The following is a 19,297-nucleotide window of genomic DNA, read 5'->3' as shown; positions in this document are numbered from 1 at the left end:
TCTTTTGTTTTTTGCTGTATTTTTTAATTCTTTTTGCTTTTAATTTTAGAAAAATTATAAACTTTCTGTTAGTGCCATTAGTTTTCAAATTTGAAAACAATTTTTTTGTTTTTTTGTTTTCTTTCTTGCTTTATTTATTTTATTTTGTTTCTACTTACAACAAAATACTTATTGTTGCTATTTTTAATTATTACGAGGCCCGAACCATAAGACATTAAAGCATTTCAAATGAACTATGAAAATGTTGAAAGTTGGCATGGTATCATAAATTCACCCACATAGCATGTGCATGTACAAAACGGACAATGGTATCATACTCGTGTGTTACAAAGTTGGCATGGTATCATCATAATAGTTGTGGGAGAAAGTCTTCACTTTTTCTTCGCTTGTGTCATTTGCTTATTGCGCCGTAACCATGGATAATCTTCATCGCTTATCAGGATGCTTGGGTCAGCCTTGACTTTGAAGGGGGGAATTTCATGAAACTTTTCATAATCTTCAGATATGTCTATCTTGCCCTCCACTCCCACGATATCCCTTTTTCCTGAAAGAACTATGTGGCACTTTGGCTCATCCTATGATGTATTCGCTTCCTTATCTTTTCTTTTTCTCGGTCTGGTAGACATGTCCTTCACATAGATAACCTGTGCCACATCATTGGCTAGGACGAACGGTTCGTCAGTGTACCCAAGATTTTTCAGATCCACTGTTGTCATTCCGTACTGTGGGTCTACCTGTACCCCACCTCCTGACAGATTGACCCATTTGCACTTAAACAAAGGGACCTTAAAATCATGTCCGTAGTCAAGTTCCCATATGTCCACTATGTAATCATAATATGTGTCCTTTTCCCTCTCGGTTGTTGCATCAAAGCGGACACCGCTGTTTTGGTTGGTGCTCTTTTGATCTTGGTCAATCGTGTAAAATGTATTCCCATTTATATCATATCCTTTCCAAATCGTAACAGTCGAAGATGGTCCCCTGGACAACAAGTATAGCTCATCACAAACAGTGTTGTCACCTCTGAGACGTGCTTCCAACCAACTGCTGAAAGTCCTGATGTGTTCACATGTAATCCAGTCGTCGCACTGCTCCGGGTGTTTGGAGCGCAGACTGTTCTTGTGTTCATCGACATACGGGGTCACCAAGGTAGAGTTCTGTAGAACTGTGTAGCGTGCTTGAGACCAAGAATATCCATCCCTGCATATTATTGAGTCCCTTCCAAGCGTGCCTTTTCCAGTCAGTCTCCCCTCATACCGCGATTGAGGGAGACCTATCTTCTTAAGGCCAGGAATGAAGTCAACACAAAACCCGATGACATCCTCTGTTTGATGGCCCATGGAGATGCTTCCTTCTGGCCTAGCGCGGTTACGGACATATTTCTTTAGGACCCCCATGAACCTCTCAAAGGGGTACATATTGTGTAGAAATACGGGGCCCAGAATGACAATCTCGTCAACTAGATGAACTAGGACGTGCATCATGATATTGAAGAAGGATGGTGGGAACACCAGCTCGAAACTGACAAGACATTGCACCACATCACTCCTTAGCCTCGGTATGATTTCTGGATCGATCACCTTTTGAGAGATTGCATTGAGGAATGCACATAGCTTCACAATGGCTAATCGGACTTTTTCCGGTAGAAGCCCCCTCAATGCAACCGGAAGCAGTTGCGTCATAATCACGTGGCAGTCATGAGACTTTAGGTTCTGAAACTTTTTCTCTGACATATTTAATATTCCTTTTATATTCGACGAGAAGCCAGTCGGGACCTTCATACTAAGCAGGCATTCAAATAAGATTTCCTTCTCTTCTTTGGTAAGAGCATAGCTGGCAGGACCTTCATACTGCTTTGGAGGCATGCCGTCTTTTTCGTGCGAACGTTGCAGGTCCTCCCGTGGCTCAGTTGTATCTTTTGTCTTCCCATATAGGCCCGAGAAGCCTAGCAGGTTCACGCAAAGGTTCTTCATCACGTGCATCACGTCAATCGAAGAGCGGACCTCTAGGTCTTTCCAGTAGGGTAGGTCCCAAAATATAGACTTTTTCTTCCACATGGGAGCGTGTCCCCAGCGTCACTCGGAACAGCTAGTCCGCCGGGACCCTTTCCAAAGATTACGTGTAAATCATTGACCATAGCAAGTACGTGATCACCGGTACGCATGGCGGGCTTCCTCCGATGATCTGCCTCGCCTTTGAAATGCTTGCCTTTCTTTCGACATTGATGGCTGGTCGGAAGAAATTGATGATGGCCCAGGTACACATTCTTCCTGCAGCTTCCCAGGTATATACTATCGGTGTCAAGTAAACAGTGCGTGCATGTGTGGTATCCCTTGTTTGTCTGTCCTGAAAGGTTATTGAGACCGGGCCAATCTTTGATGGTCACGAACAGCAACGCCTTTAGGTGAAATTCCTCCTGTTTGTGCTCATCCCACGTACGTACACCGTTTCCATTCCACAGCTGTAAAATTTCTTCAACTAATGGCCTTAGGTACACATCAATGTCGTTGCCGGGTTGCTTAGGGCCTTGGATGAGAACTGGCATCATAATGAACTTCCACTTCATGCACATCCAAGGAGGAAGGATATACATACATAGAGTCACAGGCCAGGTGCTGTGATTGCTGCTCTGCTCCCCGAAAGGATTAATGCCATCCGCACGCAAAGCAAACCATACGTTCCTTGGGTCACTTGCAAACTCATCCCAGTACTTTCTCTCGATTTTTCTCCACTGCGAACCGTCAGCGGGTGCTCTCAACTTCCCGTCTTTCTTACGGTCCTCACTGTGCCATCGCATCAACTTGGCATGCTCTCCATTTCTGAATAGACGTTTCAACCGTGGTATTATAGGAGCATACCACATCACCTTCGCAGGAACCCTCTTCCTGGGGGGCTCGTCGTCAACATCACCAGGGTCATCTCGGCTGATCTTATACCATAATGCACCGCATACCGGGCATGCGTTCAGATCCTTGTACGCACCGCGGTAGAGGATGCAGTCATTAGGGCATGCATGTATCTTCTGCACCTCTAATCCTAGAGGGCATACGACCTTCTTTGCTGCGTATGTACTATCGGGCAATTCGTTATCCTTTGGAAGCTTCTTCTTCAATATTTTCAGTAGCTTCTCAAATCCTTTGTCAGGCACAACATTCTCTGCCTTCCACTGCAGCAATTCCAGTACGGTACCGAGCTTTGTGTTGCCATCTTCGCAATTGGGGTACAACCCTTTTTTGTGGTCCTCTAACATGCGATCGAACTTCAGCTTCTCCTTTTGACTTTCGCATTGCGTCCTTGCATCGACAATGACCCGGCGGAGATCATCATCATCGGGCACATCGTCTGGTTCCTCTTGATCTTTAGCAGCTTCGCCTGTTGCAGCATCATCGTGCACATCGTCTGGTTCCTCTTGATCTTCAGTAGCATCACCATATTCAGGGGGCACATAGTTGTCATCGTACTTTTCTTCTTCGTCGTCTTCCATCATAACCCCTATTTCTCCGTGCCTCGTCCAACCATTATAGTGTGGCATGAAACCCTTGTAAAGCAGGTGGGTGTGAAGGATTTTCCGGTCAGAGTAAGACTTCGTATTCCCACATATAGGGCATGGACAACACATAAAACCATTCTGCTTGTTTGCCTCAGCCACTTCGAGAAATTCATGCACGCCCTTAATGTACTCGTAGGTGTGTCTTGAACCGTACATCCATTGTCGGTTCGTCTGCGTGCATTATATATAATTAAGTGTGTCAAAAATCATTACAGAACATCATAAATAGATAATTAAATGACCAAATTAATAGAAGTTCATCATCACATTAAAACCAAAGTACATACATAGTTCTCATCTATCAACATAAATCTCTGCAGAGCATCTAAATTAATTAAACCATACATTGAAACTATGTAAAAAGTTTCAATGCGAAAACAAATGTGATCTTAATCGCAACCAAAGTAACAACTGATCCAACGACATAATGATACCAAGCCTCGGTATGAATGGCATATTTTCTAATCTTTATAATCTTCAAGCGCATTGCATCCATCTTGATCTTTTGATCATCCACGACATCCGCAACATGCAACTCCAATATCATCTTCTCCTCCTCAACTTTTCTAATTTTTTCATTCAAGAAATTGTTTTCTTCTTCAACTAAACTTAACCTCTCGATAATAGGGTCGGTTGGAATTTCCGGTTCAACAACCTCCTAGATAAATAAAATCTATGTCACATTGGTCGGCATAATTGTCATAAACAATAGATGAACCAATAGTTATGAAAAGATAATATATACCACATCCGAATCATAGACAGGACGAGGACCGACGGGGGCGGATACCAAAACCATCGCACTATATAAGATGCAATAATAAAAGTAAGAAAATTATACAAGTATCTATATAAACATACAAGTAAGAATTTTTTTTTCCTTTCAGATAGAAGATCAGAACAAGAGGCTCACCACGGTGGTGCCGGCGACGAGTCGGCGCGGGCGATCGACGGCGGTGAAGACGGGGACGGGACGTGACGGACCGCTAAACCTAGACAAATATTGAGGAAAATGGAGCTTAGAGAGGAGAAAGCTTAAGTAGTGTGCCTCGGGCATTCCATCGAACACCTCGTGTGCATAGGAGGTGAGCTAGAGCACCACAAAGCTCTCTCCTCGCAGGCCACAAAAAACAGAGCAGTGAGAGTGCTCTGCTCGCGGGCGAGGGGTATATATAGGCAATTAATTGGTCCCGGTTCGTGGCTTGTACCGGGACTAAAGGGAAGCCTTTAGTCCCGGTTCAGGCCACCAACCGGGACCAATGGTGGTGGGCCAGGACCAAGGCACATTGGTCCCGCCAACCGGGACCAAAAGGTCCAGACGAACCGGGACCAATGGCCCACGTGGCCCGGCCGGCCCCCGGGGCTCACGAACCGGGTCCAATGCCCCCATTGGTCCCGGTTCTGGATTGAACCGGGACTAATGGGCTGACCCGGCCTGGACCATTGCCCCTTTTTCTACTAGTGCTTGTTTGTATTACTAGTGTACTTCTGCGTGTGGTCATATTCATAGATGCTTCATCATACGAAGTTCCTAATTTGTAGGAAATCACCATTTAGTTGTGTTATTGCTTGCCCTTGTGAATTCGTGCAACCAAGATTCCAAGGAACACTTGCACAACAATTGTGTGCTGATCCTTGCAGTTGCCATTCAATTTTTATTTTTAGTTTCAATTTGTTAGTGACAAAGGGCCTTAATTTGTTCGTGCTTTTCAAAAGTCTCGTTCCACATGATAAAATGGGATAGTGTGGAGATGACATTAAAGTTGGAAAACAAAAGCAAGCCCTGGTTCTGTATCATTTTTATTTTTATTTTAGGAACATAGTTCACGTCAATTAAAGCAATTCAAAACATGCCGTACCATGCAATTCCAAGAAACCAAAATTATTTGAACCATCAAAGAATAATTCAAAGGAAACATTACATTAATTCCAGTAAAACTAAACAAAGCATATCAATGGAAGTCCACATGAAAGCAAAACATTAGTACTAGACCATACTTGCTGTGTTTTTATTTAGTCCACATATTAACTTCCAGTCAAATTCTATAAAGATTGACGAAATTTTTAGAAAATAACATGAACATTCACAATAAAAAATCTATGTGATGTAAAAATATATTCAATGATGAATTTAAAGGTATTTATTTTGTCATGTATATGTTAATACCTTTCTTTATATTGCTCAAAGTTTGTAAAGTTTGATTTCAGACAAAGATAAAATGAAAGGTAAAGAAAAACCGAGGGTGTACTGTAGGAAAAAGTAATCAACTATAGTAGATCAAAGAAGTACACCAGTCGTGAAGGACATTAATGTCTCCATCCATTGCATGGTTGTTGTGTTGAACTATATCTAGTGAAAGATGGTGCTGTTTCTCTTTCTTAAAAGGAGGAGCACCTTAAAGGAAATATAGTTGCTTCAGTAACCAAGAGATACGTCACCATGAACTTTGTTAATGCATATGAAATGGGGCAACCACCACGTAGTAGCAGACATCTATAGTCTTAAGTTTGGGAGGCATACTGGAAGGCAACAACACACTCCTAGAGAACGGCTGGATCAGGAGGGGTAACCCTCAGATCAAAAAGGAGGTGAGAGTCACCCGCTCGTTAGTTAGGGTGTGGGGCAGGCTCTTGTTCAACGGGATTTTTTGCCGGCCAGCCGGTCTTTGGGAGCTGATCGCCGCAGATGTACCCCCTGAGGACGGCCTCCATTACCAGGGAAGGCAGCTAGTCACCGAGCTCCCTTTCGCAAGAACCTGCGGCGGCGACCGCTACGGTTGTGGCGATGGAGATATGGACAACAGCAGAAGATCTCACAGCCTTCACCTTCTCTAGCTTTCTCAGCGTCGACATTCGCGATGAGTGGAGGATGAAAGGATGAGGGATTGAGGAACTGTGCGCGAGCGGTTGCTTCGATGGCGTCACGGGGAAGAGGGAAGAGGATGTGCAAACCCTCTCCCTCTCATGTCCCTCCTATTTATAGTGGGGAAGACCAGGAACCGTCATGAGAATCCCACGCGACACGCATCAAAAAGGGAAGCCAAACGTCAATCACGTGTGCATAAATCTAGACGACCAGCATTTAAAATTCATTAAGCACGCGAAGCGATACCTGAATTTCTTGTCCGTCGAATCACAGAAGCCGAGGAGTCCGCTCTCACAAACGAGACACACAGGAGGTCTGACAACACGCAAAAGACTTTGAAGTGACAACTCAAAAAGATTCACAGTTATGACATTTGAGAATTCACCTTCCAGTCGTAAGAAGTATTTAGTCGGCTCAGGGAATTCACTTTGATTCAACTATCAGGGTCAATCCCGAGTCAAACAATCCATCCATACAGTGCGATGAAACTCTGAGTGCAAAGGATTCAATGAAAACCGAGTGAAACGACACTCGTCACAGATCCGCTCTATGTAAAGGAAGGAGCACCCAGGGCATCCCCCTGGCACAAGTCGGATTATCCCTAGGAAAAATCAAATGCCTGGCTGCGCAAACTAGCTTTGCGAGAGTGGTGTTTGACCGATGTTCCTTATGAAGGATATAGACCAGGGAAACTTGATCATATACCCAGGCATCCCAGATCACTACTTAGAATTTGATGATACACCCATAGCCGGGCCATAAGCCATCCTCTCCCGCAGAGATTGATAATGGACATCACCAAGTTTTCTCCAAATTGCTCGCCCTTCACCTCCAGGAGGTATGATCAAAAGAGTCCGCTAAGACTCCGCTAAGAGTCCGCTGAGATCTCTCAGCTGACCAACCAGTAGCACAGTGAGTCCATCAAACAATCGGAATCCTTCCTGATGATGTACAGTCGGTTTCAGCAATGAGACCTCAACAGACTCGGGGCTACTCTCGGGGTTGTTAGAGTTTGAGTAGTATACATGTAATCTGAAACTATCTCTCTCTTTCTCTCCCGTATCCTCTTCTATCTCCTTGTAATAGCAGTATTCCTAATCCTTCTTCCTGTACTCCACGGCAAGATTTTGCCCCAATAAATAAACAGCCGCGGCTCCCTTACGAGGGAGTAGGAACGCTTTTGCCAATCTAATATGGTATATAGAGCCTAGTCTCTTCCCACATCTAGCGATCCCCTCATCTAGCAAAACAGAAACCAAGTTATCGTCAGAAACCCAGTCGCCATGGCAGGTTCCAGCAGCGTCGCCCTCAACCTCGGAGCGCCACCAACAGAAAAGCTCACGAGGGGAAATTTCCTTCTCTGGAAAGCGCAAGTAATGCCAGCGTTGTGAGGCGCACAAGTAACCGGCCTCCTCGACGGCTCAGATGCCGCACCGCCAAGAATGGTGGAGGTCGCGAAGGCAGACAAGACCACGGAGATTCAGCCAAATCCTCTATATGGACCGTGGCTGGCAAAAGATCAACAGGTTCTGAGCTACCTGTTGAACTCGCTAACTCCTGAAATCCTGGCGCAGGTCATTGGTAAGGAGAGTACTCATGATCTATGGATTGCTCTTACCACACTATTTGCTGCGCAGTCCCAATCCCAGATAACAAATCTGAGAATTGCCATCTCCAACACTAAGAAGGGCAATATGTCAAGCAACTCCTTCATCACCAAGATGAAGAGTCTCGGAGATGAGCTCGCAGCCGCAGGCCGTCCAGTAACTGATGGCGAGATGGTCGACTACATCCTCACCGGCCTTGATCGGGACTACGATCCTATCGTTGCAGCGGTCGGCGCCATCAAAAACTCAATCACAGTTGATGATCTTTTCTCACAGATTTCAGCCTTCGATTAGAGGATGGAGATGTTGGGCGATGGACCATCAAGTTTCCGTTCGTCTGCAAACGCCATATACAGAGGGCGTGGCCAGTACCGCAACAGAGGAGGCCGCGGACGAGGGAACAGAGGGCGCGGCCGTGGCGATCGCGCCTCTCCTTCTCCTTCTCGCGGCGGTGGAGGCGGCGGTTACCAGCAACGCCAGGGCTACCAGCAACGGCAACAACAACCTCCACAACAGCAGCAGCAGCAACATGATGGGGACTATCCAGAGTGCCAGATTTGCTATAAATTTCATCCCGGAGGTGCAAGGGCCTGCTGGCATCGGTATGATGATGATAATGAAGAGAAGAAGAAGGCCAACCTCATCACCAACTCCTACGGGATTGATACAAATTGGTACGCAGATTCTGGAGCTACCGAGCACATAACAGGGGAGCTCGACAAATTGACAATGAGAGAAAGGTATCATGGAGGTGACCAAATTCATACGGCAAGTGGATCAGGTATGGAAATTTCTCATATTGGTAACTCAATTGTTAAAACCCCCAAGAAAGATTTGCATCTTAATAATGTCTTACATGTCCCTCATGCATCAAAAAATCTTGTTTCAGTTCATCGGTTTACTCTTGATAACCAAGTTCTCATAATATTCTATCCTTATTCTTTTGTTGTTAAGGACTTGGCAACGAGGAGAGTCATTCTTAGAGGAAAGTGTGAGGGAGGTCTCTACCCACTCATATCATCAGTTTCTTCATCATGTTCCAATAAACAAGCATGGAGTGTTACCAAACCATCTTCGGCAAAGTGGCATCATCGCTTGGGTCATCCCTCTTCAACCATCGTTCAGCATGTTCTTAGTAGAAATAAACTTCCTTATGAGTCTAGTGTTGAGTCAGTTTGTGATGCGTGTCAACAAGCTAAGAGTCATCAATTACCATATCCTATCTCTACTAGTGTATCTACTGCTCCTTTGCAACTTATTTTTTCAGATGTGTGGGGACCAGCCCCTACATCAGTCGGTAGATTCTCATACTATGTAAGCTTTATTGATGATTATAGTAAATTTACTTGGATTTATTTGCTAAAGAAAAGATCCGATGTATTCCAAGTCTTTACAAATTTCCAAAATCTTGTTGAACGCCAATTAAACTCCAAAATCCTTGCTATGCAAACAGATTGGGGTGGTGAGTATGAAAAACTCAATTCCTTTTTTCAAAAAATTGGAATTTCACATCATGTCTCCTATCCACATGCTCACCAATAGAACGGCTCTGCTAAACGAAAACACCGTCATGTTGTCGAAGTAGGACTTGCATTGTTAGCTCATGCGTCTATGCCTCTTAAATTTTGGGATGAAGCCTTTCTTACTGCCACATATCTTATTAATATTCGTCCTAGCAAAGTTATCAAATTTGAGAACCCTATCACACGTCTTTTTGGTGTCACTCCAGATTACACATCTCTTCGTATTTTTGGTTGCGCTTGTTGGCCGAATCTTAGACCCTATAATACACGCAAACTTGCGTTTCGTTCAAAAAAATGTGTCTTTTTAGGATACAGTCCCATGCACAAAGGGGTTAAGTGTCTTGATGTCTCTACCGGTAGGGTCTATATCTTGAGAGATGTCATCTTTGATGAATATGTATTCCCTTTCGAGTCTCTTCATCCAAATGCCGGCGCTCTCCTTCGAAAAGAAATATTGCTTCTACCGGATTTTGATCAAGGGGGTGATAACAGTTGTGCTAACCAAATTGATGAAAATATTCCTGCCTCTACTCCTACTGTTATGCCTATGCAGGTACCTGAAGAAAATTTGGTTCAAAATGATCAAAATCAGGCGTTATTTCATGTGAATGAGGAAGAAGAAGCTGACGCAGACAACGAGGCAGATCCGGCGGCACCTGCTACACCTATGCGCTCGATCGCCTTGGATCACTCGCGTGGATCTACCTCGGATCCCGCCTCGCCCAATAGCAGCGGCGGACGGGCCGACCAGGTGACAGCGACCGCAGCGGGCCGCTCCGTTGGTGGGAGTGCGCGGGCCACGCGCGTGCAGCCCAGGACAACGACGGGCTTGACAGCGACAGAGCGCATGCAGCCAATGGGCGTCTCTGCAGATCGCATGCACCCGACGGCAGCAGCAGGATCTTCTGCAGGTAGAAATATTGTGGCCCAGGATAGCTCCATCTCAGGGTCCACCACACCGATGACTACAGGATATGCTGCGTCTACCCAGTCTGCACATGTGGAAGGATCGCCTGGATCTTCTGTGGATAGTCAGATTGTGCCGTTTTCTGTGCAACCACGACAACAACCTGCCACTACTTCATGGGTTATGACCCGTTTGCAAAAAGGTATTAGAAATCCAAAAATACGGAAGGATGGCACTATACCATATGGCATGTTGTGTATTTCAGGTGAACCAGCAAAATTGAGTGATGCACTTGGAGATCCTAAATGGAAAAAGGCTATGGATGAAGAATATGGTGCTCTCATGAAGAATAAAACATGGCATTTGGTGCCGGGCCAAAGAGGTAAAAATATCATTGATTGCAAGTGGGTTTATAGAATTAAGAGGAAAGCAGATGGCTCTATTAATAGGTATAAGGCACGTCTAGTTGCAAAAGGATTTAAGCAACGGTATGGTATTGATTATGAGGATACTTTTAGTCCTGTTGTGAAAGCTTCTACCATAAGACTCGTGCTAGCCATTGCTGTTTCTAGGGGATGGAGCCTTAGACAGCTAGATGTTTAGAACGCGTTTTTGCATGGTGTTCTGGAAGAGGAGGTCTATATGAGGCAACCACCAGGGTATGAAAATCAACAAGCACCACACTATGTTTGCAAACTTGACAAAGCTCTTTATGGTCTGAAACAGTCTCCTAGAGCATGGTTCTCAAGGCTGAGCTTGCAATTGAAGAGTCTTGGTTTTGTTGCATCCAAGGCTGACACGTCCCTCTTCATTTATAGCAAAGCAAATACTGTCATGTTTGTGCTAATTTATGTTGATGATAGCATAGTTGCAAGCTCCTCACAAAATGCCACTAATGCTCTCTTGCATGATTTAAGTTCAGAATTTGCCTTGAAGGATCTTGGTGATTTACACTTCTTCCTAGGCATTGAAGTTAAGAAAGTTCAAGATGGCATAATGTTGAGTCAAGAAAAATATGCTACTGAACTTCTAACTCGTATGGGAATGAAGGATTGCAAGCCGTCACCCACACCATTGTCTTCTTCAGAACAACTTTCAGCACATGAAGGAGAACCTCTTAAGGAAGAGGAAAGCACAAAATATAGAAGCACTGTTGGAGCTCTACAATACTTGACTTTGACAAGACCAGACATATCATTTGCTGTAAACAAGGTTTGTCAATACCTACATGCTCCTACTTCTACTCATTGGTCAGCTGTCAAGAGGATTGTGCGATATATTAAGCACACTGTGAGTTTGGGACTTCAGTTCAGACGTTCTAGTTCTTCACTTGTTAGTGCTTTCTCTGATGCTGACTGTGCAGGATGTATCGATGACAGAAAGTCAACCGGAGGATTTGCGGTATTCTTTGGTTCGAACCTTATTTCCTGGAGTGCTAGAAAGCAAGCTACAGTGTCAAGGTCAAGTACAGAGGCTGAGTACAAATCATTAGCAAATGCCACTGCTGAAATCATTTGGGTGAAATCGTTGCTTGATGAATTGGGAGTTAAGCAACATCGTGTTCCATGTTTATGGTGTGATAATTTGGGAGCCACCTATCTCTCTGCTAATCCAGTCTTTCATGGAAGGACTAAACATATTGAAATTGATTTTCATTTTGTGAGGGAAAGAGTGGCAGAGAAGAAGTTGGACATAAGATTCATTTCATCCAAGGATCAAGTGGCAGATGGGTTTACTAAAGCTTTGTCGGTCAAGTCTTTTGAAGAATTCAAGAGAAATCTTAACATAGGATAGTTTAGATTAAGGGAGGGTGTTAGAGCTTGAGTAGTATACATGTAATCTGAAACTACCTCTCTCTTTCTCTCCCGTATCCTCTTCTATCTCCTTGTAATAGCAGGATTCCTAATCCTTCTTCCTGTACTCCACGGCAAGATTTTGCCCCAATAAATAAACAGCCGCGGCTCCCTTACGAGGGAGTAGGAACGCTTTCGCCAATCTAATAGGGGTTATACCTAAGGGCCAGTCCCAAGTAAACTTACGACCCAGCCTAGGGTCCAAGCCAGTCAAGAATAAGGTCCAGAAGATAATGGGCCAAGGGTCTATACACCAAGCCCATTGGAACTGCAGCCCAAGGTGTCGGATGCGAGGAGAGATACTCGCGAGGAGGCCAAGTGCCTAAAGCCGGATCGTGAGCCCCCTAACGGACGAGACCCGTTTGTTGGTCATCAGGAAGAAGTGTACAGTCCGACAACTAACAGTCGGCCGTGTCCTAGGATAGTGTGAACCCCACGAGGCATTCATTACCACCGTTACACAACTGTGATATAATCTAGTTAAATAAGGCGGTTACAAGCAGTAATAGCCACGAGTAGTTGATCATACATGTGGCCATCAATAGCATTAATACCACCTCGTTATGACACCCCTCCTAGCGCGCACTACATAAGCCGGGAGGAGGACACGGGGCTAAGGGTAGAACACTCACTCACTGTAAGCTACGCCAAGAACAAGAACACCTTATAGGAGTATGGTATTACCTCCACCGAAGAGGGCACTAACTTGTATAATCCCTTATCCGCACACGCATCCATACTGATCGGTGGATAAATTTACCTCTATATTGACCCCCCGTAGTATTATAAGGATTATATCCACGACAACATTAATACTCAAGCAGATCTAACTTGAAATATACTTTTTGCAGGTGTGCTTTTTTCTCACTGCACTGCACTAAAAAATTTGAAGAGAATATGAAGCCTCAAGGGTGTTCGACTCAACATAGAGGATAAAACTATTGGTGATTTTGCTTTTTGGGATACCCTCTTATTTTCAATCATTTTAGGTATTCCAACATGTTCTCAAGATGTGAAGTGTGTAAATGCACATCTATATAATGTATGCCTATTTGTTATGAGACGAAAAGATTTGCGTAAATGAATGATGTATGCCTATATTTATTTGAATCTTACTTCCATTTTCCTTCCCATGACTATTTTAGAATTATAAATATAGACTTGATCTAAAAAACAAATGGAGGTGGCCGGAAAAACATAAATTTTACCGCAACCTTATTACAAGCGGTTGAATTATGAAACCGCCTTTGGCGTATCGGGCATTCGAAGTTGTTGTAACACAACATTCGAAACCCGTCAAAACCGCCTCCACTAGGCTGAGTATTATTGACATTGGCTTTGAGGCGGAACTAGCAAACGCCGGTGGCCCAGATACCAAAGCCCAATTATGTACTAGTGTAAAGGTGTTTGATGGGTTTTCACCCTAGCTCCACGAGGCTCTGCTCAGTGAAGCTAGGATAAGGAGGGGTAACAAGTGAGTATATGGTAAAATTTTGGGTAATTTAGCAGGAGTTTCAAATGTAGCAAAAATTTGAACCCTAAGAATTTGCAGAAGGTGTTTGATGTTGTTTTGTGCAAGATGATACTCATGAGCATTTGGTTAAACTCAAGTATATTGATCCTAGTTGATCAAACAAGTATCTCTTATTTTTCCTCAGAATTTTAGTAAACAATAAAATATTATTCCTTATTTAATTACAATTTCTTGCATTTTTAAAATTAGCTTTAAAGGGCACTTAAATAGTTTTCAAATTATTATTTTTATTGAATATAGTGGTCTTATACACATTATACCTCGTATATACTCTTTAATAAATCAATTTTTTTGCAAAACAAATACATGTAGTTAAAACCTCTAATTTACGGTTTTGGGAAACAAAGAAGGCTTAAATATTTTCTGGCCAAAATAATTGCAATAAATATTTTTAGGGTTTTCCCACATGTCATGATATTGGGAGGAGTTTCGGCCAGAGGATTGGAAGAGGATAGCTATAGGAATTTCTGTCAGTTATACTTTTATGGAAACACTCAATAAAACAATAAAATAAACACCCAAAAATCAACCACGATAATATCACTCATTAAAGGTGTTGATGGCTTCAAATAACTGCCTTTATTATCTGATAAGTGAGGGTCATATGCAAAATACAGGGTAATTCTGGCAAACATTCACATAATCATATTTATACTTTTGTAATTCTTGTTGTGATTCACTACGAAGAACCGAGTTTCTAGAAATCAGCAGTTGATTGTACTCCCACCGTCCCGACTTACTTGTTGTGGATGTATTTAGAACTAAAATATGTCTAGATACATCCATTACTACGCCAGGTATTTCCGGAGGAAGGGAGTATTATACTTTTGTAATAATAATGCGCCGTGATTCACGGCATAGTCTCATTGACCATTAAGTGCAATAAAAAAGAAGACCAATTCTTCATGAGGCTTGCCTAGCAACTAGGGTAGAATTTCGATCCCATTCGGCTAGGTGATTTTTCGGCCCAAATGATGGGTCCAAAAGTGCTTCAAACATAATGGAGTTGTTACTAAAAAAACATAATGCAATTGCCTGGTAAATTAGTACACCGGTCTTGGGCACATTAATTTCTGCATCCATACATGGTTGTTGCATTGAAGTAGATCCAATTAGAGATGATGCCCTCGCTCTTTCTTAAAAGGAGTAGCTAGCGGCTGGAGCCAAAGAGAGTTGCTTCAGCAACCAAGCGAAACGTGAAGGAATTGGCAAAGAAGAGTGTCCATGTACGACGCATACAGACCATACATGCAAAGATAATTCAGAATTTCTTTGGGAATGGATGTCAAACATCGCAAACATTGTGTAGTAGTGGTACACATTTCAGGTCTAAGTATGGGAGACACTAAGGAATGCGGAAACACAGGACAGACCCATCCGACTCCTTGAATCTCCCGTTATTCAGGGTTGTGAAACTTCCGTTGCTTGCGCTCTCTCTTCTGTCGTGCTTCTGGACACTTGTTTGGTGACTCTCTACTTTTGCCACTGTATTTGCTATCTACTATTACCTCTGTCCCAAATTACTTGTCTTGAATTTGTCTAGATACGGATGTATCTAACACTAAAACATCTCTAAATACAGATAAATTTAAGACATGCAAATTTAAGACGAGTAATTTGGGATGGAGGGATCACAATTTTTAATTGAAATCATCAAAAGTTTTATCTCATAGCCAATCTCTGGCCGACTTTCGTCCATCCTGAGCTCACGGTATCATGTCTTACCATCGGCCGTCCTCATCAAAAGAAAGAAATAAAAACGTCCTGCCAGCTGCCGTGCTAGCCGCCCTCTCTCTCGGCTCTCTCTGGCTCCCTTTTTTTTTTGCGGGTGCTCTCTGGCTCCCTTCATTATCTGCTAGCTATTGCTGCATGTAGTACGTGTGGATGCGTCCTGGCCTTGATGATTCACTGCATCCATGAATCAATTCGATCACATTACTGCGTATGGACCCACGATTCATGCCGTGTACTACTACCAACGATCAAAGATTGTAAATATGCTTTTAAAAAAATAAAAATAAATAAATGGTACTAAGCTAATAATTATCTCAGATGTTACATAACAAATCGAGTTGCATGTGCTAATCTGGCGCGTGTGTAGTTGGAACGGAATCATGAAATTATCTTCCAGAGGTCCTGGATGCTCTTTAATTGTACTCCCTCCGTTTCATAATGTAAGACGCTTTTTGAGTCTAGTGTAGTGTTAAAAAACGTCTTACATTATGGGACGGAGGAAGTACTAGCTAAACAAACGCAGCAGCGAACTATCTGTTAATTGTTCAGTGAAGGCATTTCCTCCAGCATTGCTCCTTGCAGTGAAGACTGACATGCGAGGTAGCTGACAGTTCCCTCATGATCATATAGAGATATATGCTACAGATTCCATTCAGTAAAACAAATGGATTGGAATTTGATTCTTGCCTTTTTTTTCGACTTGCTTGTGTCAAAATAGCAGGAGTCTGGCAGAGCGCTAGCGTTGCATCTGGTGTGAATGAAGTAATTAATGAACACACACAGATCAGGTTTTGGTGCAACCAGGTGTATATTATCTGGATGTATGGCGAGAATACACTGGGAGATCGTTGTTCTCATTCTCTCAGAACAACCAACCCCCCCTCCCCCCCAATGTGCAATCCTCTTGGCGTAGGTGCCTCTGCTGGTCTTAAATTTTAATCTGAAACTCACCATTCGCAGTCCTGCCAATGTTCGTATTAACAGTGTACTTTTGGCTGTGGTCATATTCGCTTTTATTCTCGAGATGGGTGATCGTATTCATACTTGCTGTCATCATACAAAGTTTCCCATTTTTTGAGATATCACCATTAACCAGTAATTTCTTGTTTTTCCTTGTGTACATAATATGTGAGAACACTTCCCACAGCAGAAGATATCATTTTCGTTTGCCATTCATTTTGTTTGGGACAAATGGGACCTAAAATGGCACGGTCACTTCTGGTGACAATGCAGGCAAATAAAAATTGGGCAATGCCATACACGGGCAACAATTTTAAGGGGTTCACGGACTGGCTGAGGTGGGGTTTTTTAATTGGGTGCAAATCAGGATGAGGGGCCACACCCCAGCTGAAAATGGGGGGCAAGTTTAATTAGGCTCCTCCCAATTAATGCTCCACCTTGTACAGATGCTAAGTCTTCTACGTAGGCATAAAATCTGACGTGGCAAGTTATTTAAGAGGAGAGACATGGGTGTGGTGACCCCAAGAAGAAACAATGCTAAGCGCGTGAACCTAGGCAAAATAATTAAATGAAGGAAGCCCACCAATATATACATGAAGAGCTTTAGTTGCTAAATCATTAAATGAAGCAATCTTCACTAGTAGAAAATGGAGCTATATTACCGGTTCGTAGGGGTCTTTAGTGCCGGTTCGGAAAGCGGCACTAAAGTGTGGGGACTAAAGATCCCCCCCCCCCCCTAGTCGTGGTTCAACACGAACCGGCATTAAAGGGACACCACGTGGTAGGAGCCAGCGTCGAGGGCGGGGAGACCTTTATTACCGGTTTGTACCACCAACCGGTACTAAAAGGTTTAGGGGTTTTGGTTTTATTATCTATTTTTCCTTTAATTTTGTGTTTTCCATTTAATTTAAAGATTGTTTTCCATTTATTTTCCCTTTCATAAATTATATAATAGCTCATCATCATCATCATCATATTAATATAAAAACTCTTGCATCATATCATCACCAACAACAACACTACCTAATAATCATCATATATATAGTCATTACCACTATTTTTATCATCATTATGTAATCACTACCAACACTAGTTTAAAGAAGAAATATTCACTTGTACAAAAAGCAAAGATATCATCGAGTTCAACATGTTATAAGCGTTCATAACTAAGACTACAAAAGAAAATCACTAATTAAGTTTAGGACGAAGATCACGGACATGAGACGACAAGTACTAAAAGCAGGAACTAGCTAATCACTCAAGCTGCTCTCTCTCAGGTAAAATAGCATTGAACATGTGTAGCTCTCTTGATTCATCATATTGGAGCATGCAGATGAACCTGTCTTCTAATCGTGGCTGTGCTTCTGATTGTTGCCCCCTAGTACTTCTCTGCGATCATTCACAATTTTGTTCCAGTCTTTCACTATTAAGCCTTGTTTTTAGAAATCCTGAATGCACTCATGTGCAATGTAGGATGTCTTGACCGTAAGTTAACCATTGACATGCGACCGATAGTCGAGATCCACTAAGGCACAACTATCATCGGGTGTCCCTGTTGAAGAACATCATATAGCAACATACTTAGCAATAAAGTTTAGCTTAAAAAATAATGTATGCAAAAGTTGCACTGAGAACAAATAGTAAAAATCCTACCATCTTCCCTAAATAGATGTGACTGTAGTTCAATACGAACAATATTGGTCGCACATTTTGAGTACTAAGATTTTCAAGTCTAGGAAAATAATTTCTCTTGACAACATCAAGATCCTCAAGCCATGAAACATAATGATTTATCTCCTCGCAGTTTAGTTCATCCCCGGAACAATGAACGGTCATGTCTACCAAGCATTGGACACGTTTGATTGAATGGAAATAAGCTGTCAATAGAAATTAGTCGTCAACTATTTTTGAAATAAACAATATCAAAGACATAAATATGGTTGAGAAACTCACATAATGGTAGAATTGGAGGCGTCTGCACATCGACCCAGATATCGGTATTACCTTCAATATCATCTTCCGGACGAATATCAAAGGTGATAACCATATCAGGCTCAAATGCATAAGCCTTGCATAGTGCTTGCCAAGTTTTGCATTCAAAAATAGGTCTAGGTGTCTGCATTGTATAATTTTGTGTGAAAAGTATAACCATGTTCGGTCTTCAAGTAAACTCTCTTTACCTCCATAGTTTCCATAGTACTGAAACCTATCTTATCCAAGACAAAAATTCTTGCATGGCAGGGGATACGCTAGTAGAATAGTAAAAAATTAAAATTATAAGTTGAAGCAAATGAAGCATATGCTTAATTACAAAAAAAGACTTGTCATTGTGACTTACTCTATTCACTTCGAAGGTCTCATCCAGCTTGATGCTGAAGCATTTATCATCAACTAGGAAATTTCTGTCGCGCTTGTCTTCGCAGTATTCGCACATAACGTAATCATTCTCATCGTCATACATTTTCTATGTTCATAATTGAAACATTAATTGATATAAACACTTACTAGCAGTTCTATTAATTCAACTAATTCAACTAGTTATATTAATTAATTCAACTAGTTCTATTAATTTAACTAGCTCTATTAATTCAACTAATTCAACTAAGCACTTACTAAAAATAAACTAGTTCTATTAAACTTCTTAATAAAAATAAACTAGTTCTATAGTAAACTTTTAGTTAATTATTAGATCATCAAATCTCATATACCTAAATTTATCAAGCTAATTCTAACATTTGAAATTAATATCTACCATTTCTATAT

Source organism: Triticum dicoccoides, chromosome 1B, assembly GCF_002162155.2.
Source record: "Triticum dicoccoides isolate Atlit2015 ecotype Zavitan chromosome 1B, WEW_v2.0, whole genome shotgun sequence".
Lineage (NCBI taxonomy): Eukaryota > Viridiplantae > Streptophyta > Magnoliopsida > Poales > Poaceae > Triticum > Triticum dicoccoides.
The sequence above is the reverse complement of the archived record's forward strand: the minus strand, read 5'-3'. Positions refer to the sequence as shown.